At 40.3% G+C, this 27,575-nt stretch overlaps 1 long non-coding RNA gene across 1 annotated transcript; it reads left to right on the top strand.

Annotated features, from left to right (window-relative positions):
- Positions 1 to 227: 227 nt before the first annotated feature.
- Positions 228 to 25,638, top strand: LOC133071867 (uncharacterized). Its single transcript, XR_009696550.1, has 4 exons — positions 228 to 619; positions 12,366 to 12,525; positions 13,934 to 14,093; positions 25,621 to 25,638. It is a non-coding gene; the product is annotated as an uncharacterized LOC133071867 (long non-coding RNA).
- Positions 25,639 to 27,575: the final 1,937 nt, after the last annotated feature.

Below are 27,575 nucleotides of genomic sequence, written 5' to 3'. Positions count from 1 at the left end.
TTAAATTAATAAAGAGATGTATTTTCTAATTTATAGAACTAAAAGGAATCAAAAGAATTTCAAATCTCCACATTGTTCATCCACATCTCTGAGATTCCTTTGGAGTCTGTGATGAAGTAAAGCAAGAGAGATTTTGCAGTTTGGGGGCCCATTATGAGCTGAGATGAATCACCACTTCCTTTAACACATCAGAAATTGCAGTTAAATTCAACTGTGAGAGATGTTGAAATGTTGATACTCTTCTCTTAGTTTGAATTTTGTATGAATTTTCTTTTCCAAATAACCTTTCTATTTTGTGGAGGTCAGTCGTAAAAGTTGGAAGGCATTTTACCTGCATCAGGGAGAGCAAGATCCTGCTTCAGTGGGGACACTCTGACTCCGCAAATCTTTCTCTTCTGAAATTGGATGGAGAGGTCTGTCGGCAGAAACAGCCTTTAAAAGAAAAGCGGCAGTGACTCGCCCTCTGAAGCAGAGCCAGTTTCTCAGGCTGCAGGGTGTTGGGTTGGCTGAAAGAGAACTCATTTCAGGAGAGCAGAGGAAGTTACTAACGCTGCTCATGAGTCAGAAGAGAGTTGGATCGGCGGTGACTGAAGTCTTACCTTGTTACAAGTATATGCAGGTAGTTTAGTATGTGTGTGTAAAACGTGTGTGTGTATTTCTATCCATCTTGGGTTCTCTGTTTTGCTTTGATAGTACCCCCCCCCCACCCTTCCTCAGCTCTTTGAAGGTTGTAGTAATGAGTCCATGCTGCCTATTGCTTTGAAAGTGAGAACTTTCTAGGCCAGAAGGATTTTTTTGTTTGTTTGTTTAAACATTCCCCTTAACTCACTCCCCTCAGGGGGATATGTTATAAGTGTATGTAGTTCAGAGAATGCTTGAATGAGAAAAGAAAAGTTTAATCTACATTCATAAGACATCTGCTATGTGCTAGGCACTTTATACATTATTTTATTTAATTCATAAATGGGTATGATGCTTTCGTCTGAGAAATGTGAAATGGCAGCAGGGGCTTGGCTGTGCTGAGACTTCTCCGGCACACGCTAGGATGTGGCCAGTTGGAGGAGGTGTCAGGGTTTCCTGAGCACATGAGTCGCTCTCTTCCCGCCACAACCACACTCTCGTTGCTTCTTTGTAATCAGGCCTCTGCCAAGGTCCAGTGCTGGGACATTGGTCAGGTCACTGCCTCTCCATGTAATTGTTTCTTCTGAAAAATGAGATGCTTAAGGAACTCTAAAGCCAGTTCAGTTGCAACATTATTTAACTTCATTTTACTTTCTATCAGGGGCTTTTAGGGTCTGGCCACCGATAATAAACATGCTGAATAACACTCATAAGTCATGTTTGGTACTGCTGTGTCTGCCCTTATTGAGATGCTGCCCCGTTTTCAGAAATATGTCCATTTGTCCAGATGTTTAGATATAATTTTGTAAACAGAAGGGGCCACAGACAGTCTGCCTTCAGTTGGGAATCAATTTAGGTTTTCTTTTCTTTTTTTTAAAGATTTTTAAAAATGTGGACTTTTTTTTTTTTTTTTTCTTTCTTTATTGAATTTGTTACAATATTCCTTCTGGGTGTTTTTCTTTTTTTCTTTTTTTTTTTAATGCTTTGTTGTTTTGGCCAGGAGGCCTGTGGGGTCTTAGCCCCTCAACCAGGGATGGAACCCACACCCCCTGCACTGGAAGGCAAAGTTTCAACCACTGAACTTCCAGGGAAATCCTGGTTTTCTTGAGTGAACTGTGGACCTTCAGATCATAATGTCTCCGGAAAGTTTTAGGGAATTCTGCTAGATAAAACAATCCTACGAGTGAGAAAAGAGCTTCTCTTTGGCCTCTAGAGCCCTCTTTCCATCTTTGGCACCAAAGAGGAATAGGCAAGTAGCTGGAAAAACCAGGATTTTATCCCAGTACTCTTGCAGTCATCACTGTATCTGTAAATCGTGCCCTCTTAATTCTAATCGGTGCTCCTATGTGCAGAAGTTAGATGACATTTCTGACAGTTTCAAAATAAGTTATTTTGTTGGAGGTGGTCTTTGACATAGTTTTAAAAGATAATATTTTCAGATGGCATTACTACTTTAATAGGACGTTAATAATCCTATTTTTTTCCCCTGGAGGTGAAAGAGCCCATCTTACAGGAGGCACTCAGGTGACAGAAGCCTTCTTGCCAAGAAACCTTCTTGTTGATATGAAGAACTCTCCTGAAAAAAATTCTGATCAACTCCACTCCTTTTGTTCTGTTAGTCAAACCACATTTTTAAAGATCCACTTTGAAAATCAAAGAAATAGAAACTGTGGTCACTGTCAATTTCTGTTTGATAAGCCAGTAAAGGAAAAGGGCAAATGACAGTAAGTGAGAACTAACAGGACGTGACTGAGCAACTAACACACACGACAAGGAACTGAGCAAGCCAGGCTGTCCCTGAAGCTCGTGCGCCTGACGCTCAGCTTTGTTTGGCTTGAACAAGGGAAGTATCAAGCTTTGCATGTATTTTATGCTTTGCAGTCACCTCCCTCTCCTTGAAATTAGAAGCCAGAATTCTGGGTTCTGGTTGTGAGGGCAATTTGACTGAAAACATACTGGAATCAAAGACAAGTTTCTGCTAAATAGAATCAGTTAGATTCTAACAACAAAACACCCTTCTTTCTAAGTAAAATTGAGACAGCAGTTGAGATAACAATAATTAACTTTCTCATAATTGGATTTTTAAGAACTCAATGTGGTCAAATAAAGGAGGAATTGAACAGGTTCACTTTTACTTAAACTAGCCCCCACATAATTCTATGACACAGATGAGAGAGACACAAAATAAAAAGTAACAGATATTGCTAGTACTTACTACTACAACTGTTACTACTACTAACTGCAGTTTCTTATGCCCCGACCATGTATCAGACACTGTGTGTAATGAAGTACTGCTTCTTGGCAGGGCTAAGTATTTATTTTTTTCTACTCTATGTGTTCTAATCAGTGCTTCTGGAGATAATTACTAATTAGACTGATGTTCTCAATACTGGCACATGGCTGGTGAGTAGCATTTTGTAATATTAAACAATTCATATTCATGTGTGAAATGCAATACTGATATCTCACATCTGAGACTTGCTGAACCTTGACCTCTGGAATTGTGGGTTTTTTTTTTTAAGAAAAGGAAATTTAATTATATTTTCAAGCAACCAAGTAAAAAGTTCAGTTCAGTTCAGTCGCTCAGTCGTGTCCGACTCCTTGCGACCCCAGGCATTGCAGCAGCATGCCAGGTTTCCCTGTCCATCACCAACTCCTGGAGCTTACTCAAATTCTTGTCCACAGAGTCAGTGATGCCATCCAACCATCTCATCCTCTATCATCCCCTTCTCCTCCTGCCTTCAACGTTTCCCAGCATCAGTTCAGCCTGATTTAAATAATTTTGATTTGAATATTTGATGTCACTATTTTTACTTTGCATTTTAATTCTCATGGTTGTGAATATTTAGAAGAAAATAACTTGAAATATTTGTGAAAAATAATTTTTATTCTTAATTTTTGCATTTCTTATATTTGCATAAAGCACATTAAAGTTTTGTACAGCTTGAATATGATTATATTTATTTTTAAATCATTTAGATCCCGTCAGTAGAACACAATTATGAAGAAGTATTGATGATGATAGCATAACTAGTAGTCTTATTGAATTAAAAGCCAAAAAATATAGAATTAATATAAAATTGGTAGAGGAATGCATTCGAAGTTAACTCAGGATGAAAGAGCTGTGAGAAAAATTCCCTAATTTCCCTTACGTAATTTTCTCCATCTCTGGCACAGGTCAAGTCCAGCTAGAGGTCAGAGGGCACAGAAGCCTTAAGGAAGTAATACTTATCAGTCACAACCAGAGCACATGAATTTATAGGGGCAAATAGCTGAGATTTGGCATAGCAAGTGAGTCATTTTATCATACTTTGGATCTTTTGATTGTCTTGCTAAGCAGAATAAGTACCAAGAAACAGTAGCTGGAGGGACCCGAACACTCTAATACCTGGGCAAACACGCTGCCTGCTCAGATTGCCTGTCTCAACAGTTTCTAAGCCCCTTCTGGTGGCTGGGACCAGGGAAGCCGGCAGGACCACCTGGGAAGCCCTCTGAGAGCAGAGCAGGGCCTGTGTGGCCGGTGTTTTTTTTCCTTCATTGCACTTCCTGGTGTTCTGTCACACACAAGGGGGCATTAGAGAGTCTGAGGAGCTCAGAGATGCCTGCTGGGGAGTTGTCTCCAGTCATCCTGGCCAGACCCTGGCTGGAGGGAGGTAGCTGGGCAGGAGGCTTACTCTGCTTGGTGTATTTCTTTTATGGGATGACATGAAACTGGGCCAGCAGCATGGTGGTGGCAGACTGGCCTGATGGATTCGCACTCAGGTTAGACACAGGGTGCGCCGAGGATGCTGTTTGGCCGCTGACCCTTGGTTTCCAGCTGCAGGTGTGGCCTGGGATGTTGCTCTCACTTGGCTAGGTTCCCGCCCGGGAGCCACCTCCCATCTAGAGAACTCATGGGTGGGAGGTGTGGCAGAAGGCTTCCCCACCACTGGTACCCAGAGAGGTCTCCCACCCTGCCTGTGGGCTCCATGGCACGGATCAGTCAGGGAACTGCCCACACCTGTCGGGCTGAAAGTGTGCAAGACCAATGCACCGCAAGCCTGTGGGCCCTCCCACCCCACGTCCTCTCTTGTCTCTGACTGGTATTCTCAGGCCCGTCTTAGACTTTGCCAGTCAAGGGCCACAGTCCTTGCACAATGGGGCCACTCTTCCCGTGTCAGTCGCTGGCCTCTTGCCTGTCCTTACTGGCAGCATTGTACGGAAGGCAAGGGTTTAGGCGACAGGGAAGAGAGGACGTTCTAAGAACACAGGCCTAAAGAGTTCAAAAGAAGATACGGTTGGAAAATATGTTGTTTTGTATTTAAAATACAAAGTTCTGGATGGTAAATTTAGCATCATCATGCATAAATTATTGCTTTAATTTTCTTGTGTAGGTGGGGTGAGACTTACATTTGTCCACTTCTCCAACAAAGCAAAGAAACCAACACAATTTCTAAGAGTCACTGGAAGCCAGCATTCGTGGGCAGCATAACTGGTAACACAGCGTTTAAAAATGATAATATAGCCAGCATCAAATAAATGGTATTGAACAACTGCAAAGCAGAAAGTGGAAGTGAAGTCGCTCAGTCGTGTCTGACTCCTAGCGACCCCATGGACTGTAGCCTGCCAGGCTCCTCTGTCCATGGGATTCTCCAGGCAAGAGTACTGGAGCGGGGTGTCATTAAGAAGAGCTTTTATTTCCCTCATACAAACAGGTTCTAAAGAGCCATGGCCTTGTGAGTTACAACTGCATTGCTATAATTTGCTTGTGGTGAGAGATATGAAATCGGCCAGAAACTTCACATTTGTCAATAAAGAGCATGAAAAGATGGTTCCTGGACCTAAATGAAAAGAGACGGTGCCTGGACACCACAAAGAATCTTTATTGAGCCAATTAGTCAAAAAACAATTACATAAGTACTTTTCTCCTGATTATTCTAAATCTTCATCAATAAAATACTATTTCTCCCATGGGCCCATGACTTTTACTTTTTACTTTAAAGACTTTTTTTTTTTTTAATGTGGCCTGTTTAAAAAATCTTTATTGAATTTGTTGCAATATTGTTTCTGTTTTCTTTTTTGTTTTCTGATCGTGAGGCATGTGGAAACCTAGTTTCCTGACTAGGAATCAAACCTGTATCCCCGGAATTGAAAGGCAAAATCTTAACCACCGGAATGCCATGGAAGTCCCTCATGACTTTTATAATGCATTTTAATCAAGATGTGGGTATAGACAAAGGATCAAAAAAAAAAAAAAAATTATTTGCCCAGAAGGAGCTCTGTGGAGGGATCCTATAATTAGTTTTCTCCCTTAGTATCCAGGAACAGTTGATGTAATGTTGATGTCATGAGACAATCACTGGCCCAACAAACTGAAAGCTAAATTTAAGTCTGGGCTTTAATTCTTATGAGCTGTGTGGCCCTTTTAAGTAATATTGACATCACAAATTCTCAGGTTATTCATATACAAAACTGTGGTAGTAATATGCGCCCTACTTACTGAATAGGTTTATTCTATTGAAAACAGAAATTCATGTTTACGAACAAATCTTGTCAATTTTACAGTGATTTGAAATATATATTTTGGAATAGCAAATTTTGTATAAAGACAATGAAAATTTTTTTCCCTTAAAAGTAATTCAATACTCTGTTATGCAAATTGTATTTGTTTTATTCTAACTAGGCAGAAAGAAACAGTCTCTCTAAGGTCACCTTTTCCTTTCAGTGGTTCAAAGTAGCATTCATTATGCCACTTTATGTAATGGAACCAGTCAAAATTTCATTAAAATTATTAAAAAGCCATTTCCCCTCAAAAGCTATTTGATTTGGGCTTTCCAGACCACTGAAAATTTCACTGCTGTGTGTTTTCAGCAAACTGTGTATTTAAAGCTTAGAGAGAAGCTGAAATTCTCCCCCAGGATATAAAAAACACCACAAGTTTCCTTTGATTACTTGACATTTTAGAAGAGAACGCTTTGGCTTCCACACTCTATGCCTTCAAAAGATGGAACCCATTAGATCAGCAGGTGGGCCAAGGGACTGAAGCAGTATTTCATACTGCCATTGCCATTCAATTTCCTTTCTAGCCTGGAGTCTCTTTTGCTCAGGAAAAGATGATGACAAAGTGCTTCAGTCTAAACAGAAAGCCAAGTAGAGAAAAGACTGGGCTCTATTTTCATTATCTGGCTAAGAAGAACAGAGATAGTGCCTATCTCTGTCTCTGGTTTATTACAGCTCTTCATTGCAAAGATGAAAGTCTACAGCCCATTTGTCATTGTAGACTTGGAGTGCGTAAGCCCTTGGAACAAGTTCATCTGGTTTAGACCTCACGTCAAAAACCATGAACACACAGCCATGAACTCTGGAAGGGAAGTCATGGTGATACTGACCAACTTACCCCTAAATTCTTGTGTATTGTGAAATGGGCAGGTGACACAAATGAGGCTGATGGACCACCACAATAGCATATGTGTAAACAAACACACTACTGTGGTTTACTGATAGAAAGAAAGATCTCTCTGTTTCTGACCTCAACCGCACCATTATTAGAAGGTTGTGAAACAGACTCATTGGGAGACATTGTAATTACAAATAAGAAAACCTAAGAAGTATTCAGAGGTCAAAAGTGACTATAAAGCTAGGAAGGTCCTTTGATGAAGACCTAAAGGTCTACTTTGGGTTAATGTATATATATATTTAAGGGATTTTATAGTAACCTTCAAATCAGAGAAAGTTTTTAACAGAAGGCAAAGAATTTCCTTCTCATCTTATTTGCCTTTATTACTTTGCTTGAATTTACTCTTTCCATTTTCTTCCCAACTCTCTGTTCTTTTAAAAATTAGTTCCTTCTTAACCCTGCTGCTGCTGCTGCTAAGTCTCGTCAGTCATGTCTGACTCTGTGCGACCCCATAGACTGCAGCCCACCAGGCTCCCCCATCCCTAGGATTCTCCAGGCAAGAACACTGGAGTGGGTTGCCATTTCCTTCTCCGATACATGAAAGTGAAAGTGAAGTCGCTCAGTCGTGTCCGACTCTTAGCGACCCCATGGACTGTAGCCTACCAGGCTCCTCCGTCCATGGGATTCTCCAGGCAAGAGCACTGGAGTGGGTGCCATCGCCTTCTCCACCTTCTTAACCCTAAAGACATTCATTTCAAAATTATAATGAATTTAACTCACCATCACAACAGAGGGCCTTATATATATATGACTCAATTCCTAAAATCTGTAGTTTTTGTCCTCTCAACCCACCTTTCAATCACTGCTTTCTTCAGCTCGTTGTCCTGTCCTTTCCTCCTGACTACTTAATATGACTCCTATCCCAGGGTCAATCATCTTGCCACAGGACTTCTAGGTCCTGCTGGCTTTCTAGTCTCTGAGTCTCTGCCCTCCTGTGGTTGAAGATCTTTGATCCATGCCTGCAGATAGTCCTACAGAAACTCCAAGTCTTCCTCACCAATTTACCCAGTTAGCAACAACTTAGTCATTCTTTCTTCCAAATACTTCTTGTTCCTTTTTCATTATGCTTAACTCCAGTTCAGGTCATGGTAAAACTTTTCCTGCAGCAAGAGTCAGCATACTAGAGTGTCAAAAATTTTCACACCTTGAATTTAGACAGTTTGCCCCTTGCTAGCTTTGTGGCTTGGGACAAATTACTTGATTTCTTTAAACTATAAAGAAAAGGCATTGGTACCATGAACCTACAGAGCCAGACAACACGAAACCAAGAATGCTTTAGCTTTAGGGTTCTTCCCTTGCAGGGGTTCCTTTCAAAGTCTCTGGTGGGAGAGCCCTAGCAACATGTTTTACTTAGTCATACCTTCCTGAAAATTTTGCAGCAGTAAGATATGCTTGATGTCTGTCTTCCTCTGTTGTAATTCCCATCATTGTGTGGTATCTGGAGGGGTCACAGACATTTCTGGGATCCAGATACAGGGAAATTCAGTTTGTCATACATTTTATTTGCATATGGAAGGATATAAGTATGTGTTTCACAATCACTTTGTCATATATGATTAAATGTTACTTGCTTCCAGGAATATTCTTACTGCAGAGTATGGCATCAGAAGTATGTGGATACAGGAGAAAAATGAAGATTGAAATGTACAAAGCCAGAAGATAATTTGCATAAAACTCTTCCAATTAGATTTATAAAATTTTAATTAGAGGATTCTCATCCTGTAGAGAGCTATTTAAAATGGAATAGGAATATATTTAGTAAGGCAGCAAATACCAATATGTATGTGTCATATGCTTTTTGCTCTATTTTGATAAATATCATTTGAAATAGATACTTCCAGAATTCCCATGTTTGTAGGACACAAACCAATATAACATTTATTAATAGAATATGTCTGTGACAAGTATTAAAGAAATTTCAGGTGTTTCCTGATCAAGCAGGGACTCATCTTATCCTCAACTCTTAGCACTCATCCTCATTGTTTTTTTTTTTTTAAATCAAAGCCAACAGACCCAACAAGGGGAGAAAGGGGGCTTTCCATCCCCTAACTGGCCTGCAGCATCTTGCTGCTGATCACTCGGGCATATCACTCCTTCTGCATGAAACAGCTTCCCTCCAACTCCCACCCTCACTCTGTCCTGCACCGAACATGTGCATGTATTTCCATCCATTACCTGTTCTTCCTATTCCTCCTTTAGGGTTAAACTCAGATCATACTTTTCCCAGAAAGTCTTTCTGGGAAGCAGCCCTTCTCAAACTGGCTTAGTGTCCGCCCTCTGGGAGTGCATTGATCTGTGTGTTAACCCCACTGTAGGCTTAATCACTTTGAAGTTGCCTCTATATTCTGTTTGTCTGTTTCTCCTCTAGGTGCAAGCCTCCTCTGGCCAGGGACTGTGTCCTCCCCTCAGGACGATAATCCAAGCACCTAGCAGAGTGCCTGACACAGGAGAGGGACCAAATATTTGTTGTTTTAAAATTAGCACCAGAAGAGAAAAGTAGGGATAATTTCATTTTTATATTATTGTAACCAGAGATCTTCTGAATGCAGTTAAGAATCAGTGTTACTCTCAACCCTTCTTGCTTAGTCATCTGTTCTTTCAGTTTTTCAGGAAAAAATGCCATCAGTATTCTAAGGATAAGGGAACAGACACTATGCTTTTTTCATGCCTGAGGGTGCAGGGAGTCATAACAGGATGCTAATCTTTGCTAGAAACACCATCTCTGTCCTGTTAAGCCATTGTCCTTCGTATTCAGTTGTGTTTTCTCTAGATGTGCTCTTTTGCTGTGAGCCATCAACGGATAGCTTCATCTGGGAAGCACATGTATTCTCTCGGACTACCTGTTACTGGAACAGATCGTATTCAGGGAATTCTTCTGTAACTGATCTCAGTATTTCTTTAGATCCAAGTTTTAAGTAATTACAAAAATTAGAACATGTGTGTAGTGTTAGAAAGACAGAACATGTAAAGAGGAAAGAAAGACAGAACATGTAAAGAGGAAAGAAATAACAGAAAATCTATACCTTCTATCATTACAATAGGAAAAAATCTATTATCTATTATATCAGATTTAGAGTTAGGTGATGTGTTACCATTTTGCATTCCTGGGTAAGGAATTACCTCAAAACAAGTATCTCCTTGATTGCAAATGGGATTGTGCATTTTCCTATTGTTATGCTAGCCAGCTGTATTTCTTATAGAACTCAACTTTTGTTTCAAGACCTGTTACTCCCTCCCCCGCCTTCCACGTTGGGTCTTAGTCGTGGCATGCAGAATCTTGGAATCCTTCCTTGAGCAAGTAGTCCTACAGTGGCATGTGGGATCTTAGTTCCCCAACCAGGGCTCTAACCCTCTCCCCTGCACTGGAAGGCAAATGTTTAATCACTGGACCAGCAGAGAAGTCCCTATACTTTTAAAAGTATTGAGGACCTCAAAGCTTTTGTTTATGTAGGTCATATCTTCTATATTTTTACCATATTAGAAATAAATAAATTTATCATATTAGAAATAAAAACCATGAAGTTTTAAAATATATACTTATTAATTAGTTGAAAAAACTTATTTCATGTTTTCATATATACAATTTTAATGTAAAAGAATGATTTCCAAAACCAAAAAAATTTGAGAAGAGTGATATTGCTTTACATTTTGACATTTTAATGTGAAACTTGTTAGAAGAAAACTGAATCCTCATCTTTGCTTTGGTATGCAATCAGTCAAATGTGTTGTTTTGATTGAATTATAAGAAGAAAATCCAGTATCTCACAGATTTATAGTTGAAAAAGGGAGAATATTTCAATAATAGCCTTTCCTAAAATAAAATTTTTTTTGATACTACGCAAAACTCATCAAGTGACTGTTTCTTTCCTTTTTTTTTTTTTTAAGTGACTGTTTCTTAAAACATTTTCAAAACAGAATCTGAAACCATATCAATGAAATTTTGATGTTCTTTTCATTGAAATCCATTGGTGCCTCTAGGACTTGGAATAGATTTTTTTATCCATGCATGATTTCAAAATGTCTAAGCTGCTTAAAAAATATTAGCTCACTGAGGTGTACAACACTTCCAAACATTATCACATTTCATTACAAAGAATCAAAAAGTCAAATTTAATATTATCACCAAGCTCATCAGAAAAGTCTTGAAGAACTGGAAAGCAGTTCAAGTTCACATTTTTCAATATTTTGATTTTCATTGAAAACTCAGAATTTTGTCACTGGCAACAAATACAGTTGTTTTCCTTAAAGTGACAACTTACTTTAGTTTCAAGAAAATGTATGCCAAACACCTAAGTTTGAATAACATAATTTGTCTATCAATTCTTTCAAGTACAAATGTTCCATGAAGAAACGAATGGATAGTTCAGCTTGCAATTCAGTCATGAAGTGCTTTCTCTAGACACTATTGTACTTTAGTATTCAGCAAAATGCTTTGTTCACGCTTCTCATTTTGTCACAGAGAAAACTAACAATATACGTCCTCAAAGACTGAGGTTTAGTAAAATTCATAACATCATGCTTACGGCTTCATCAAGGACATTATTCAGTAAAATTGGCCTTTTTGTTCTGCTTTGTTAAATATCTGTTTTGTTTACCACGAGTGCAGAGTGGTGAAAAATAGTGACCACAAGTTTGGGGCTGCTGTCTTGGTTTATGCCAAGGCACTAGGAGGTTGCCCACCATTGCTTTTGTGCAATGTCAACACAGAGGGTCTAGTATTGAAAAATATAAATAACTCATACAACTCAGTAGCAGAAAAGCAACCCAATTAAAAAACGGGCAGAAAATCTGAATAGACACTTTTACATAGAAAACATACAGATGGCCAACAGGCACAGGAAATGGTGCTCACCATCACTAATTATCAGGGAAATGAAAATCAAAACCACAATGAGGAATCACCCTATACCTGTCAGAATGACTATCATTAAAAAGACAGGGACTAAAAAGTATTGGCAAGGACTGGAAGAAAAGAACACTTATGGAAAGCAGTATGGAAGTTCCTCAAAAAATAGAACGATCATATGATCCAGCAATTAGACTTCTGGGTATTTCATTCAAAAAGTGAAAACATTAATTGGAAAAATATATTCACTTCCATGTTTTTTGTAGCATTATTTATAATGGACAGTATACGGAAGCAACCTACCTGTCCATTGATGGATGAATGGATAAAGACGATGTGATACACACACACACACACACAAAGAAAAATCTCTCTTGGCTGATATGGCTTGGGGTGAAAGTCAAATGACACTTGTAGTTCTCTCTACAAGCCTTACCTGGGAATATACCTTTCTTTCACCAGGGAAGAAGTATGAGCTTGCAGAACAGAGGCACTTATCCAGGCTAGAGGCACTGTGTTGGTCTGCAGATATGAGGAAGAAAAAGACGAAGCACAAGACTTTTGATAGGCTACCTCCAACCACCTGAGAAACATGGACCCACGGCTGTTAACAATCAAGAAGGTAAATTTCTCAAAGGTTTGAGGGATAAGTGCTTCCTGACTGGTAATGATTATTGCTGCTGTTATTATTAATAGTAGTAATAAACTATTTAAATAAAGTTAGAATTTATACTGGCCTATTGTATAAGGTAAGAATGAAAGTGAAAGTGTTACTCATTTAGCCTTGTCTGACTCTCTGTGACCACATGGACTATAACCCGCCAGGCTCCTCTGCCCATGGGATTCTCCAGGCAAGAATGCTGGAATGGTTTGCTATTCCCTTCTCCAGGGGATCTTCCAGACCCAGGGACAGAACTAGGGTCCCCCGCATTTCAGGCAGATTCCTTACGATCTGAGTCACCACAGAAGCCCATGTTGACAGGATTTATTTGCTTTTACGTTATTATGACAGTAAATGTATAAGCGGCATGCAAGTTAAAAACAGGGGAAGTGTTAGTCATTCAGTCTTGTCTGACTCTTTGCGACCCCATGGACTGTAGCCCGCTACAGAGAAGTCCCTCTGTCCCTGGAATTCTCCAGGCAAGAATACTGGGGTGGGTGACAATTCCCTTCTTCAGGGAATCTTTCTGACCCAGGGATCGAACCTGGATCTCCTGCATTGCAGGCAGATTCTTTACTGTCTGAGCCACCAGGGAAGTCCATAAGGTAAGAATATGACTAGATTTTTCTTCTAAATTGCTAGTCGGCTATACCAATTCACAAGTTATTCTCCTTTTCCTGACACATATCTTATAATTCCCATTTAAAAAAAAATACAGTCTGTTTTAGGGCTTAACTATCAATTTTGTGACTCTGTCTCCAACTCTGTTGCAAATATACTGTACTCTTTATTTACTTTTATGTGTTTTATTAGCTTGTAAAACTAGTTTCTCCCACCTCCACCCACCACTAGTTGCATTATTTCTTAAGAAATTTCTTTGCTATCATTTCCTGATTATTCTTTCAGATGACAAGTTTTTATGAAGAGGATTTCCCTGGTGGCTTAGACGGTAAAAGAGTCTGCCTACAAAGCAGGAGACCCAGGTTCAATTCCTGGGTCGGGAAGATCCTCTGGAGAAGGAAATGGCAACCCACTCCAGTACTCTTGCCTGGAAAATCCCATGGACAGAGGAGCATGGTAGGCCCACGGGGTTGCAAAGAGTCAGACATGACTGAGCAACTTCACTTTTATAAAGAATATAAATTTCTATTATTTGAAAAAATTATTTTATCTTTTTAAATATATCTTTGACCTCTTGACCCAGCAAATGTATTTGGGACCCAAAAGAGGGTACTAGCTCTTTCAGAAGGAAGTTGAAGATAATTCCATTCATCCCATCGTTATAAGCTGCTTTTTAAAACTTTGACATATTTGTATGGGCTTTTTCATTTAGAATGTGAACTCATTCACCTCTTTCTTACACTTTAAGGAACCCTCAATTTTCTCTCCTGCCAATGTTTGAGGTCATTCTGCCACACAGAAAGTCAAAGCTACTGTGACAATTCAGAAACAATTACTACTTGCAAGTACTGCACAGCTGAAACCATGATAAGCACTAGCAATACAAACTCTTGCAACAATTGTGTTAGGTAAGTATGTGTTGCTGAAGAGGAAACTGACTCTCAGAAAGATTAATTTACTTATAACTCAAGAATTTCTGGCTACTATTTCAGTGGAGTGACAGTAAGATGGACTATTCATCACGCACCTCAGGTAAACTTGAATTCCTACCATCAATGAAACTTGTAAAAATGTCACTGCAGTAGCAGAACTCTAATTTTATCCTTAATAAGTCTTGCCCTTGTGTAATTTCCTCCCTTTGGTTTGGGTGGATTCTGTACATGTGATAAGATATCACTCCTGTGATCCTGTGATTATCATGGGTTTTTCTTCCAGGAATCTCACCAAGTCTTAACAGTGAGGAGTTAGGAAAACAAACAAACAAACAAACATAAAAAACCCTTGTGGTTCTGGCTAGGTGAAGGGAAATTAACTATTTTGAAATATGCTTAAAAAGAGTATTCTCCAGAAGAAAAAGCTATTCTCCAGGGGCAAATACATTACCAAAGCCTTATTCCATCTTGGGAGAAGAACTTTTACCCTCTTCCAGCTCCCTTTTGCTTTCCTGTCTTACTTTTAAAAAGTGGGAACAAAAAGAAATCTAAAAAGCACTTGTGAAGGTAACAGCCTGGGGCATTGGTTCACTAAAAAAACTGAAATTTAATCAGAAGATTATAAAATTCTTCCCCCTTACCAATAGCATATCATCACATCAACAGGGCTCTAGAAAAATAACAAGTGGAAGAGCTGCAAGGCTCAGACTTTATTTTAGAAGGAATTTCTAGGAAAGTCTAAAGACAACAGGGAACAAATACAAATACACTAGAGAAATTTAAACCCTCTGTTACCTACAGTTACAAAAAACATTAAATGTAGCCCAAGTCCTAGTTGTATTATGAAACCACACAATAAAGGCCTTTAACTTAGTTCTTATTACCACCCAGTGAATCACTACTCTAAGCATGCTTCAATAAAAAGATTTTTTAATTAATTATTTAATATTTTTTCAATAAAAAATATTAAAAGGCACAGTCTAAAGAGACAAAGGAATCATCAGAACCAGACTCAGATATGACACAGATATTGAAATTATCAGGCAGAGAATTTAACTAATTATTAATATGCTAAGCATTCTAATGGAAAATGTATAGAACATTCAACAACAGATGGCTAATGTAAGTAGAGAGAAACTCTAAGAAGGAATCAAAAGGATATACTAGGAAAAAAAAACTGTAACAGAAATAAATAATGAATTTGATGGGCTCATCATTAGACATGGGAAGAATCAGTTTATTTCAAGATATATCAATTGAAACTTGCCAAAATGAAATGCAGAGAAAGAAATATGGGGAAAAAAACAAACAAACCCTGGAACATCCATGAATTGTAGGGCAATTTTAAAAAAATGTAATATGTATATAATTGAAACACACACACACACACAAAGAAGAAGAGTGAAGAGAGGAAATATTTGAAATAAAAATGGCCAAGAATTTTCCAAAATGAATGACAGCAAACCATAGACCCAGGAGGCTCAAAGAACATCAAGCAAGATAAATACCAGAAAGAAATAAAACCCTAAAAAACCTCACATAGGCATATCATATTCAGAAAGAAGAAAGCCAAATCCAAAGAGAAAGTCTTGGGGGGATGGAAACATAGAGGGGGCAAAAAACACTTTAAATATATAGAAACAAGTATAAGAATTACAGTAGATTTTGTGGAGCCCTGTACCAAGGTCACAGGATAAAAATCTCTGGAACTGACCAAATCCCATAGCAACTGTTGCCATGAGCCTCTGTATCCAAACCAGCCAGTTTCCTGATCCCATATCAGGTAAAATGCCCACCCTATAGCATCCTAACCAATCACCTAATGCCACCACTCCAGAGGAATTTTCTGTCTTGAGGCTATAAAAACTGGCTGCTGGCCTGTGAAAGGTTCAGCTCTCCCTTGAGCTGGTCTGCTGTTCTAACAGTGTCTCCACTCTAGTAAACTTCATCCTCTTTTCATTCTGCCTCATGGCTGGAAATTCTTTTCTAACTCACCCACAGACCACTACAGATTTCTTATCAGAAACCATGTGAGCAAGGACTACAAGAATGAAATACTTACAGTCTTGGAAAAAAAATTCCTACCAATCTGGAATTCTGTATCCAGGGAAATTATTCTCCAAAAGTGAAGGAGAAATAAAAGCTTTCTCAAGTAAACAATTAGGACTTCACCACCAGCAGAGCTGCCTTAAATGAAACGTTAAAAAGGAATTATTTAGGGGAAAGGAAAACTAAGTAGGTCAGAAACTATAATTACAAAAAGGAAGAGTGTTAGATGAGCATAAAGGTAAAATAAAATATTTAACTTTAAAAGTTTTATCTGATATAGAAGATTACCATCTAAGGTAATAACATTAACAAAGTATTGGCTGGTTATAACATATAGATAAGAAAATTAATGACACCAATGTCATAAGATGGAAGGTAGGAATTGAGAATAACCTGTTATGTTACCTTCTCTACCTGTGAAGTGGTATCTAAGTGTTTTTAAATGTACCCTGAGAGTATTTGTAAATGCAAATTGCAAACTCTAAGGCAACCACTAAAAAAGTTTAAAAATAACTATAATATATATGACATGAAATATAATGGACTAATATAAAATGTTCAATTAAAACTAGAAAAGGCAGAAAAAAGGGAGAAGGAAAAAAACAAGTACAATGAAATAAAAAATAATTACTAACATGATAGGTATTTATCCAACTATATCAATACTCACTTTAAATGTGAATGGCCTAAATTTACCAGTTGAAAGTCAGAGATTGTCATAGTGGATAAAGAAATAAAACCCAATTATCAGTTCAGTTCAGTCATTCAGTCGTGTCTGATTCTTTGTGACCCCATGGACAGCAGCATGTCAGGCTTCCCTGTCCATCACCAACTCCTGGAGCTTGCTCAAACTTATGTCCATTGAGTCAGTGATGCCATCCAACCATCTCATCCTCTGTTGTCCCCTTCTCCTGCCTTGAATCTTTCCCAGCATCAGGGTCTTTTCCAATGAGTCTGCTCTTCACATCAGGTGGCCTAAGTATTGGAGTTTCAGCTTCAGCAACAGTCCTTCCAATGAACACCCAGGACTGATCTCCTTTCGGATGGACTGGTTGGATCTCCTTGCAGTCCAAGGGACTCTCAAGAGTCTTCTCCAACACCACAGTTCAAAAGCATCCCCTCTCTACCTCAGGATCATGAGGGAAAGGAATATGGTCATTTTTTTTATTTCCTGGAGCTCTGTATGCTTTTCTCTTCCATCATCTGAGTCTTCAGGGTTGAGCCTGATGAAGAGACGCTTAAAGGAAGAGGGTCTGAAGATATTCAAATACAGGCAGTTTCTCAGGCATAGATGTGGGTTCCTTGGGAACCTCCAAACTGCAGCTTCTCAACACGGGCAGTACACTGCCTAGCTGATGTTTTGTGACCCCTACTCAACTACTGTCTCTCGTGGTTTATCCCATAGTCACTTTGTCCTTGTAGGAGACCCCCATCGGGAGAAATGGTTTCCAGAAACTTGAGACTCTCTACCTTTGGAGGTATCTACTTGGCCAATGGGAGCAGTATTCTTGCCATAAACTTTTCTGAAAGTGGGGCTGCTCACACCACTGCTGGGCTCATTGCCTTCCCTTTACAAGCTATTCCCACTGGCTCCCTGACTTTAGAGCTCTTCACATAGAAGGGACTAGTCCTATGCCCACAGGAAACTCCATCACGTTCTCCTCAGAGCTTTTCCACTGCATTCACTCCCAACCTGGGGGTTGAATAGAGGTTGCCTACAAATCTCCAGAGTTTAGCTATTCTTTCTTTAGGAGATCTCCAAAGGTTTAAGGCAGGAAGGGGAGAAAAAAGCTAAGTATCCTCCACTCCCAAGTAAGCTCTTTACTGAATTCTCTCAAAGAATCTCCAGTCCTCTCTCATAAAGACTGGAGGTATACACTGGGGTAGAGGGCAAAGGACAGGTTAGCTACTTCTGAGTGGGTCCATAGAGATAACATCTTTCAACTTTCTTTAGAGAGTGAGGGTACTTGTAACCCATTCTCCACAGCTTTAGAGTTGGAGAAGTACTCTAGGGTAACAGACTAAATTTCATCTCCGCAGAGTTTTCTCTCCCTGAGTAATGTCTACAACCGCTGAATAAGTAAATATATGTAATACATATTGCTAGACAGTATTCTAAGAGCTTAACATGTATGTACCAATTTAGTCTTTACTGTAACTCTATGAAGTAAGGATATTTGTCATTTTACAAATGCATATAATAAGACACAAATGGATTAAGCAAGTTGCTCAAAGTTAACCCCGGTAGTAATTGCCAGAGTTGGAATGCAATCCCTTTAATCTGCCTCAAAAATTCATGCTCTCAACCCATAAGCCATCCTGCCACTTCAACATGCCACTGTAGTTCCCAGGATGTCTTAGTCCATAAAGAATTATGGAATTTTTTCACCGCTGACAGGAAGCATGAATTAATGGAAAAGATCATAGGAAAGCTGAAGTTTACCTTTCAGTTCAGTTCAGTTCAGTCTCTCATTCGTGTCCGACTCACTATGATCCCATGGACTGCAGCACGACAGGCTTCCCTGTCCATTACCAACTCCAGGAGCTTGCTCAAACTCACGTCCATTGAGTTGGTGATGCCATCCAACCATCTCATCCCCTGTCGTCCCCTTTTCCTCCTGGCTTTTCCTCCTTCCTTTCCTCCTAGTCTTTCCCAGAATCAGGATCTTTCCCATTGAGTCAGTTCTTTGCATCAGATGGCAAAAGAAGTTTACCTTTATAATAGTTATTTAATAAAGAACAACAAGGTATTGAGTGGTACTGTCACCTGGTAAGTTATAGGACTGTAGGGGAAGACCAAAATAGACATGGAATCTACCCTGATGGAAGTTATATTATGAGTCAGTCTTTCTCAAACTGTTGGTTATAACCGTTACTAGGTAGTAAATCAGTTTTGTGAAACAAGATCTACATTAGTTTAAAAAAAAAAACAGAAAACAAAAACTAGTATAGAATGAAGCAACTTATTAGAGTGTGTCATATCTAGTAAGGGTAAATTTTGTTTGTCATATACTTGTGTATGTGTACAGGATAATAATATTGGGAAACGATTATTTCTTATTGTGACTGTGTGTGTCAGAAAAGGGCATTGGACTTCACAGGGTGTTCTTGAAGATTACAGAGGTCATTTTATGTACATATGTATACGTATATACATAGGTATACACCACACACATGCATATATACACACGTAAAGTTGATGCTTTCTTTTTCCAAAATATAAGGATATAAGGATTCATGTCTTTTTATAGAAAGATACAGAAAACAGAAAGATAATGTCAATTCAAAAATGATGTAGAGAGACAAGAAGGAGGTGACATGTATTAGAACCAGGAATGAGGGTGTGTGTATGCTAAGTCACTTCAATTGTGTCTGACTCTTTGCAACTCTGTGGACTGTAGCCCGCCAGGCTCCTCTGTCCTTGGGATGCTCCAGGCGAGGGTACTGAAGTGGGTTGCCATACCCTCCTCCAGGGGATCTTCCTGACCAGGGGTCAAACTCAAGTCTCTTATGTCTCCTTCATTGGCAGGTGGGTTCTTTACCACTAGTGCCACCTGGGAAGCATCCAATGTGACAGTGAACTTTCTCAAATGTATTCCATGAAGTTCTAAATACTTGTAAACTGGAGGACTCAATTTTAGCTTTAATTTTTGTAGTTAAAAAAAGAACAAGAAAGGGAAACATCAGCTCCATTGGTTATCTAAAAGATCAATGCTCAGGGTTGTATGTAGTACACACAGGGAGACCAGAGAGAAGTTGGTCCCCAGGGTTCTGATTAAGAGTAAACTCTAAAACACACTACACAGTTTCACTGCAAGAAGTAGACACTTAGCTCCATGACTAATTCAGGTAATTAATTAAGGCTATAGCTCTTCTTCCTATCCTATTCTATAATACTCTTCAAGCTCAGATACACAAAGAAAAGAATTGCCTTATAAGTCTTAAGAAAAGTCAGAGAGAGTGCCATTTGAACACAAATTAAAATCAACACAGAACCTACACTCCAGAATTGTCAAGTCTCAATAAGCTTTCTTAGGAATTTGTTCTTCTGGTAACAACAATTTTACAAGCTGTCATACAATTGTAATCCATACAACTGTAGTATGTAAATATAACTTTTGCCTCTTAAAACTAGCAAAATTTATACTCATAGGAAATAAAACTTCCTTAAAACACATTTACCATAAATTGCATATGAACAAAAACTTACTAGTTATTAAATATGCAAAAATATAGTACTCTTCAAGTAGCAGAAAATGAGATATCTTTGGCTCGTTATGAGTATTTCTTAAACCCACTTCCATAGATAAAATGTCAAATTACTAACCTAGGTTACTCATAATCAAATTAAAAAATGATGGAAATCAATTTCCCTAGAGGAGAAAATGTTTGAAGTTTTACAGGACGCAGAACAAATCTATTGAAATGAGCTGCTCTGGGGCTGATTGGTGGATGTTATGATCTAGAGAAAGGATTTGACAGAATTTTAACTTTCAATCTTTATCATGTTCCTACAAATATACCAACTTCCTGAGAAATACTGACAGTACGTCATTAGAGTATATTTTAAACAGATGCCCTTGCTTGATTACTAGCTGTCATGGGTCCTAAATCAGTACTTCATGCCAGCCCTAGTGACATTTTGGTACACCAGCATAGGGACAATGCCAGATTACTCACTCCGTGGCTGCATTTCCCTGATTCCATCTGAGCTCCCTCTCGGTCTTCCAAAGACCAACCCAGCAACACAGTAGAGCTGTCTGAAGGAGCAGAAGTTCTTGTACGTGGAAGTGATTCCGTTTCCTACTCCAGTTTCATAAAACAAACAAAAAACCGAGTTCTATCTTCTTATATGGTTGTCTAATTGCGAGTCCCTGAAAATTCTATTTTCTTTGACTTGGTTTAGAGAACACCCCTTGCAAGATGTGGTGAGGGGGTGGGAGAAAGGCTAGGGTGTGCCTCACACATGTTGCCAGAAGGGCCCAGTTACAGCACCTGCCAGTTCGCTGTTCAGACCATGACCCTGATAAGGGTGAGTGACAACAGCATTTAGATTCCTCATGCACCTAGTGAACAGAACGGGTTTATGTTGCAGAACATTCGGGAATTGACCAAAAAATTGACAGTTTTCTCTCATCGTGTCCTGTAGGCATCTCCATTGTCAGACTTTCGCCATCTTAGGTCCTGAAGCTTTTCGTTATGCCTCTTTCCAGTACTTTGGGCTTGCTTTCAGGCTTTAGCTCAGCTCAGTCCCATGTAAAAAGTCAATGTTATACTCTATAGTCAGTATAATAATCTTACGGTGGCTTGGAAACGTCAGTGGAGAGGAGCGACGGCCTGTCTTCCCTCCTGCCGTTCCAGTTCTGCTATTTCCACATCTTGTCCCTTCTCTGGCGTGCTGCCGCCGGAAGGCAGGCGTGGGGAGAGGCGCAGACTTCCGCGTCCCTTCCGACGGGCGCGGTCGCGGGCTGACAGAAGGCAGGCGTGGGGAGAGGCGCAGACTTCCGCGTCCCTTCTGACGGGCGCGGTCGCGGGCTGACAGAAGGCAGGCGTGAGGAGAGGCACAGACCTCGGCGTCCCTTCCGACGGGCGCGGTCGCGGGCTGACAGAAGGCAGGCGTGGGGAGAGGCGCAGACTTCCGCGTCCCTTCCGACGGGCGCGGTCGCGGGCTGACAGAAGGCAGGCGTGGGGAGAGGCGCAGACTTCCGCGTCCCTTCTGACGGGCGCGGTCGCGGGCTGACAGAAGGCAGGCGTGGGGAGAGGCGCAGACTTCCGCGTCCCTTCTGACGGGCGCGGTCGCGGGCTGACAGAAGGCAGGCGTGGGGAGAGGCGCAGACTTCCGCGTCCCTTCCGACGGGCGCGGTCGCGGGCTGACAGAAGGCAGGCGTGGGGAGAGGCGCAGACTTCCGCGTCCCTTCCGACGGGCGCGGTCGCGGGCTGACAGAAGGCACGCGTGAGGAGAGGCACAGACCTCGGCGTCCCTTCCGACGGGCGCGGTCGCGGGCTGACAGAAGGCACGCGTGAGGAGAGGCACAGACCTCGGCGTCCCTTCCGACGGGCGCGGTCGTGGGCTGACAGCAGCGGCCTCTGTGAGGCAGGCAGGGCCAAATGCTCCTGGAGCACGTGAGTCTCTACGGGAGGCTTCCTGCGCAGTTCTCTGAGGGCAAAGTACAACCTTCCCTTTATTTATTCAGGAGTTGTATTCCCTAAATATCAGACTGTGTTAAAAAGGCACCCAAAATACTAGGCGTCTTCATGTACAGTGAAGCTAAGTTCTGGGCTCAGGGAGGTATAAAGAGTCATTTCACCAAAGGGACATCTGAGGAGGTGGGGAGGCGGAACGGCTCTCTCCTGGGTGGGAGGGTCCTGTGTGTTGCAGGAGGTCAAGCATCCCCACCTCCTCCCACTAAATGTCAGGGGCGGCACCCCCACCCCCTCATCATTGTGACAGACGAAATTACCCCTTCAAATTTCCAGAAACACCCCGCTGGCGGTTGCACTGCCCTCAATGGGGCCTCTAGCAGGTACTTTTTGAGAATTAGGACACATTACCGCCCCTTCTCAACTCTGAGCCTCTAGCTGAATCTTGAAGACAAGGTTCTGACTAAGGAAATCACTACAAGGAATTTCAGATTAAGCTACACTTACCGTGATATGCACTAAGAATACAGATTCTCACAAAACTGTGATAGGGTAAACTTTTGCAAATGAGGAAACTCAGGACAGTTAAGTAATTTATCAGAGGCCATTCAGTTCACAGGTGGCAACATCAGAGTTTGAATCACAGTCTTCTGACTCCAATGTATCATAACAACTCAATTGGATTTATATGAGAAAGAGCAAAGAAAAAACAAAAATCACGTTATAAAATGGAGCCACAGATCAAGTTTATACGCATAAAACCCTTGCCATAAATTTCCATAGACTGCCTAAGGCTGGACCACAAATTTTGTCCTGAAATAAAAAAGAGGGAAATATTTTCAGTGACATGACTCACAAAATCTAAAAGATAAAGAGAATCACTATCCATAATTTTATTCTCACCTTTCTTTCTAAACTTCTGTTGTCCTGATTATCTGTTGCCCTCACTTAGCGTTCAGTATGAGGTAGTTTGTACAGTTATTTATCTCTCTGTGCGTGTTCTGTTTAGACTTCTCAGAGCAGAGACCATTCCTTATTGCTTTGTAGTTTTTAGTGCATACATTATACAAGTTCTGCAAGTCAATGAGGTTTTTTTTTTGTCCTTTTTATATGAAACTCTAATAGAGTATAGATTGTCCTAATTGAAGCAGAGGTAAAGGTCCAAGCCCCCTTTTTTCACCATCCCCTCCACCTTCCTGCACACCCATGCACACCCAGGTCCCACCCACAGCCCAGCCCTGCTGCGGATGCACCGAGCTCTGTGGAGCACACTTTCAGGAGGGGGGCACTGCCAGTTTCCCTGGAGAAGGTGATGGCACCCCACTCCAGTACTCTTGCCCAGAAAATCCCAAGGATGGAGGAGCCTGGTAGGCTGCAGTCCATGGGAGTGCAAAGAGTCGGACGTTGACTGAGTGGCTCCACTTCACTGCCAGTTTCAGCAGGACGATGAGCGCTGCAATCTCTCATCCAGGACACCAGGAATTCCTCACTCCCCTTGACTTTTCTGGCCAAAGTGGGGGAAAGCATTTTTCCTGTCTCTTGCAGCTTCAGGAGACCTTGTTGGTTTGAACTCAGCCCACCCCTTTCTAAACTGTTCTTTCATTAAATTCCCACCAGTTCTACCCCATGATTGTGCTATTTGCTTCCTGACAAACAGCAATTCACCACAAATCAATAAAAACCCACTTGCCAAAAACTAATTTGCTGACTTACTGAAGTTGTTTTCCTCAAGATTTTCTCTCTGCTGTTGTTCTTCCTCCCCTCTTCCTCAATCCCTACCCTAACCCTTGCTTCTGCCCAGCCTCTCCCTCTTCTGCATCTTCAGGCTGTCCTAGACTCACCTTAAATTGTCCTTTGGGGGAAAATTAACTTTCAGTTGGCTGGCTTTAAACAAATTTGCCTTTGGCTAATTGATTTTCAGTGAACTGATCATTCAGAATCTTGCTCTTTCTGAAAGTTTCTGAAAATTAGTCAGTAAATTTGACTTTTTGAGAACTTCCTCCGAACTAGCTTTGAAAAACATTGTAGAAGCTCGATTTTGTAAAAAAGAAAAAATGATGATGCTGTTGATGACAATCTTTCTTTGTTTAAAAAGTTTTCATTTACTTATGGCTGCACTGGGTCTTTGTGGCAGCACATGGGCGCTCTAGCTGGGAGATCTGGGCTCAGTAGTTTCAGCATGTGGGCTTAATTGTCCCACAGCATGTGGGATCTTAGCTCCCCAACCAGGGATCGAACCCATGTCCCCTTCATTGGAAGGCAGGTTAACCACTGGACCACCAGGGAAGTCCCTAACTTCTGCATTCTCCTCTCCGTCCTCATCACTGCTTGCTGATATCCTGACTTATCTCTTGCCTGGTTCCAACCCAGTCCCCAACATGCTAACTTTTTCTTTCTAAAATACAGATCTAACTATATCTTTTATCTGCTTTAACTATTCCAATGGGTTTTTAATACCTATTGGAGAGATGGTAAATGCTCATATTTGGCAATGAAGTCTTCTTTGACATTCTGGTTCCTGATTATTCCTGTCTAATCCACACCACACCCACACCAATTGATTGACTTGCAGCATACAGCAGCATTTACAGAACTGAAGGAACTTTTTTGTGCTGTTCTTTCTGCTTGGAAATCCTTTATATTCTAACTTCCTGATACACATGTCTTCCCTGTTTTGATCAGGGATCATTGTGGTAGCCAGGTTTCAGTTGCTATAGGCTGTAATAAAAAATCCACAAATTTTGTTTGATTGCAACTGTCATTTATCTCAAGCTCACAAGTTTGTGGGTCAGCTAGGGAAGCTCTGTTTTGGGCTGTGGCTTACAGCTACCCTTCATGTCCCTCTTTATGGGACCTGTGGCTACCAGGTGCCTATTTTTCTCCTGGTGGATGCCAAGTCAAAAGAAGCAGTCAATCACTAAACCACATTTAAAGCTCATTAACACTCCATTGTCCAATGTGAGGCATATTACCAAGCACAAAGTCAACGGGATGGAAAAGTTTACTTTGCCTATTTCATAGTCAGAGTTACAGTTATGTCCCATGGATGCATAATTCTGTTAGAGAGAGATAGTAAAGACCTGGGAACTATAATTCAATTGGTCCTAATCATCTTGGCTGAAGCTTCCCCTAACTACCCCTAGCCCTCAACAGAAGAGCTGTTTCTTTCTCTGTGGATCCACTTCACCATAGATATAAACTCTATGATAGCATCTTAACAATAGACATAATTCTGTGATAGCATCTTAACAGTAAATATGTCTTCTTCTGTTAGATGATATATTCTTATTTTATTCCTTTTTTGCTTTTACAGTTTATCACAAACCCTGGCAGACATTAATAAATTGTTGTTGAATCAATTATTCAATTTTATCACTAAATACATTGAACAGAAGAGCATAAAGAGTCTAAATGGATCATGCCAACATTTGACCAGATACAAACAAGTTGTAGATCATTTAATCAAGTTCATAAAGAGAAGAGGACTTTTTATAACCCATCTCTCTTTGAATGATGTTGCTGCTGCTTAGTCACAAAGTTGTGCCTGACTCTTTGTGACCCCATGGACTATAGCTCTCCAGGCTCCTCTGGCCATGGAATTCTCCAGGCAAGAATACTGGAATGGGTTGCCATTTCTTTCTCCAGGGGATCTTCCCAACCCAGGGATCAAACCTGAGTCTCCTGTGTCTCCTGCATTGGCAGACAAATTCTTTAGCACTGAGCTACCTGGGAAGCCCCTGTCTTTGAATACATACAATAAATATAGCCAAAGCAAAGAGGTGATGCTTGCGACAGCGTCCTTGGTTTCTTGTCAGCAATGGAGCAAATGTTCAAAATTTTTTTAATCCAGACAGTGGGTGGACATGGTGGAAGAGAGGATCAGCTGAGGGGCTGTCAGGAGGAGGAAAACTCAGATGAGAAAATGGTCTTGAGACTGTATTTATGAGAACATTTTGTGGAGCTCTTTAAATAGGAAAATAGCTACTTTTAAAGCAAAGATCAGTCTGCTGACAAAAGAAAAATGTTCATTGGTTATAAGGTTTTATAGTTAATGCACAACAAACTTAAAAATATCTCAGAAATATTGTACAGTGTTTATTTGTAAGATGAGATTAAATATATTTGTGAAACCACATTTTAATTAACATAACATTATGCTTTCAACAGGCCGTAATATGTCTTCACAGGAATGTAATTTACTGTTTACTCAAGCTCTTTAAACTGAATATTGATTATAATTTCTGCTTTTTTACCAAGTAATCACTCATTATGCCTCATTTAGTTAGATTGTGCAAGATGGGGAAAATATTGCCAAATCAAAAAGAAACTAGAGTTTTAAAACTACATATCAAACTCTTCTAATTTCTTATTCATCATAAGACTATTTTTTCACCATCTGCCTCCCAGGTCCAGCAAAAGAAGCATAAGAGTAGAATTAACTTACTGTCATTCTCTGGATTCAGTATTTTTTTTTTTACATCATCTCTAAACTTTCAGAGTTTTCTCTGTAGAGTTAGGTCCCCTAGAGGCTAAGAAAGACCTCAAAGTAAGAGTTAAGATTGCCTGACAAAAATCTATTTTCCTTTGAGCTTTAATTTTTAATCTTTCCTGTTGGAAGATAAAAACTATCTTAAACTCCTAAACTTCTAGGAAGGGTTTGCTTACTGATCTCAACCTGTCTGGATCCAATTTCTACCACCTTCACTTCACCGAATCTGCTTTCATCAGAATCACCAAAAATCTCCCTGGCCTTCTCCAAGGTCAGCACTTGTTATTAGTGTTCCTCATTCATCTGGCTTAGCATGTTTTCTCCTCTACACACTATTTTCCTGATGACTTAACTTGACCCTCAACGGTACCCCCATGGCTTCTGTTCCTATCTTTTTGCTCCTGTCAAATTCATCATGGCAACTAAGACAACCTCACCCCTGGCTGCCCAGTCCCCCAGCCCCAGATCAAGGTAGTCACGGCCAACCAGTCATATCCACATAGTAGTTTTCAATGAAACTCAAATTCAATTTGTTCCACACTGGGTGATATTGCCATCCATATACAGGTCAAGTGAGAAATGTGAAAATATTTCTTGACTCCTTTTCCTCCTCTGCCCATTACTTCCAATCAATGATTAGTGAATTTTTTCCCCTTAACATTTCTTGAACGAACCTATATCTTTTTGTCTTAACTGCCATTGCCTAAGGTCAGGCTCTCATTAACTCTCACCTGACTTGTAAAGACCAACTCATCCCCAAATCATTTTCTATGCTGCAA

The sequence above is a fragment of the Dama dama genome, chromosome 17 (genome assembly GCF_033118175.1).
Source record: "Dama dama isolate Ldn47 chromosome 17, ASM3311817v1, whole genome shotgun sequence".
In the NCBI taxonomy this organism is placed as follows: Eukaryota; Metazoa; Chordata; class Mammalia; order Artiodactyla; family Cervidae; genus Dama; species Dama dama.
Note: the sequence above shows the minus strand (reverse complement) of the source record. Positions and strands in the feature narration are given on the sequence as shown.